This window comes from Platichthys flesus, chromosome 4 (genome assembly GCF_949316205.1).
Source record: "Platichthys flesus chromosome 4, fPlaFle2.1, whole genome shotgun sequence".
Lineage (NCBI taxonomy): Eukaryota > Metazoa > Chordata > Actinopteri > Pleuronectiformes > Pleuronectidae > Platichthys > Platichthys flesus.
In genome coordinates this window covers 16,926,520-16,929,001 of record NC_084948.1, presented here as the reverse complement: position 1 = coordinate 16,929,001, position 2,482 = coordinate 16,926,520, and positions in this window count along the sequence as shown.

Genomic DNA, 2,482 nt, shown 5'->3' with positions numbered 1-2,482 from the left:
ATCCTAAAAATACCAGGTTTCTACTTTTAGTGGCACTAATTAAGCTTTATCGCTCTGTTTTTTTTCCCGCCGCATTTGTTGGACGTGCAAATTCTGCCGGATCACCCAATTTCACCGAGTGCAAATTCAATTTTTGTGCCGTCCTGCGCCCGTTTTTGAATTTCATGGCTTTGTTTCATGGCTTTGTTTCAGAGATGTGCAGAGGGATGCTGCTCACCCTGCTCATCTGCTGCTATTGAGTTGTGTGTGAGTGCGCACTCCAGAGTTCACTCGTTTGCAGTGCGGTGTGTTATGACACTTCAACTGTTTTAACGGAGCACAATGGGGCACTGACAGCTGGAGCACCTGGAGCAGTGTTTGGACCTCAGGGTTCAACAAAGGGCCCGTTTTACAGCTTGTTCGGTGCCATTGCTGTTTCACCGTTACAGCCCAGATAGAGACCTAAATCCTTTTTGTTTGCTCGCTTGTTGTTTTTCATAAGTCTTTACTGTATCCAGCTTAGATGTGAAGCGTCTGTGATGCAAATACGTTCACAACTAGGCCACAGTCCAGATCGGGCCCACAAGCCGCTGCGTGCCAACTTCTACTCCTGAATAAATAAATGACTTGAAGTGTAAGAGTTTTATACACTGCACAACTTTATGTTACAATATGTTACTTTGTGTTATACTTCACACAGACCTCAGTCAGCGCCAATACTGTCCCAGAAGATTGGCTCATAAATCCCTAATTTAATAATGATGACCCTTTATGGTTATGGTAACTCAAGGGCCTTGAGTCTACTAATACTAGTTGGTGAATGGTACATGATTACTAGCAAAACAATGACAATTTAGGTCGAGTTACAAGGGAAGCGTGAACTCCCAATTTGCTGAGACAGGAGCCTGCTGTTTATCCCAGTGTTCATTATATAGCAGTGAAACACATCCACATATCTGGACCACGGCCCTGTGAGAAATCACACGGAATCGGTCGAGGTCAAAGGTCAGAAAATTGAAGCAGAAATAACATTTGATGTGAGATTTTTAATTCTCGCAGCAAATTTAATTGGTGGTGTGTGTGTGTGTTGCCAAGTTGTGTGTTTCCCTCCCTCGGGCGTTTCACACCGTGGTCAGTCAGAGTCAATATGTACAGTGTTTGAATCCATTAAACTGCTGCTGTCCTCAGCTGACACTCTAAACCTCCTGCTTTAGTAAGCAAATCAGTTGGTGGGTTTTTCCTACCTTCACTGAGACATCCATTACAAGCCTGACGAAGCTAAATATATCTCTGCTGCACAAAATAACGAGGTCATTTCAATCAGATGAACTGAAATAATTACGGCAATTTGGCGTACACGCTGAGCAGGCTTCAGAATGAGCTTCATGAAACAAAATGAGGTAACAGGATCAGTATGCAAACTAAGAACCCGAGGTCGGTACCATCTTCACCCCATGACCTGTGTGCCGACCATATCAACCCAGTGCACGGTTCCTTTTCCCCGCAGCAGCACTGGCTTCATTGCAGCCTGTAAATGTAGTGGAATTAATCTTTGCTTTTTATTTCATTTGACATGACTACCAAATGAAAGCTCGGTATAACATTTTCTCCAATAACGTGAGTGAATGTGTGACACCACTCCCAGGGTTTGTGTGACATTGCTTTCCGAGGTCTTGGCTGACTGTGTTGAAGGTTAATTATCGTCGGCCGCTCTCTCCGCCTCACTGTGAGGGACACGCTGACAACCAGGCGGGCCCCCCCCCCCCCCCGACACAGTCTCTCCTCCCGTGAGCAGGAGCTGCTGTGGCGCTCTGCATCTGTCCTTCTTCATTTTAGCCCAGCCGCCGCTGCCGCGTGCTGACACTCATGACTGAGTTCAGCACGCCGGTTTCATCCTGGCCTCGCTTCCGTCGAGCGTATTCATTGTGCTAATACAGCCGGCGGAGTTGTTTGCTCAAGGTTACACTAACGGTGCCCTTCTCGTGATAAACACACCGGCTTAATGGCGCCCAGGTATGCCTCTTCGCCTTTGTGATTTCTTCTGTTGTGCTGTGTGTTCCCGGACAGTTTTCAAGGTTGAGGGCACGTCCTTGGAGGGCTGCAGTGAAGCTTTGGCTGATGGTAAATGGTTTTGTATTTATATAGCGCTTTTCTAGTCTTGATATCCACTCAAAGCGCTTTACAGTACAGTTTTACATTCACCCATTCACACCCATATTCGCAGCACTTTGATATTCTATCGGGCGGGGCATTCAGGGTTCACCATCTCGCTCAAGGACACTTCGGCATGCAGATGGGTCAGACTGGGGATCGAACTGCCGACCTTCAGGTTGGAGGACGACCACTCTACCCCTTAGAACCAGCCGCTCAACAGATGTTTACTGAGGTGGGGGGAAATTCCTCAGTTACTGTGGAATTTTATCTACCTAGCTGCTTTATCCATCTGTCCATCCATCCTTATCACTTGTTCTGTATAATTATGTCTTGCCTGATAATGAGTCAA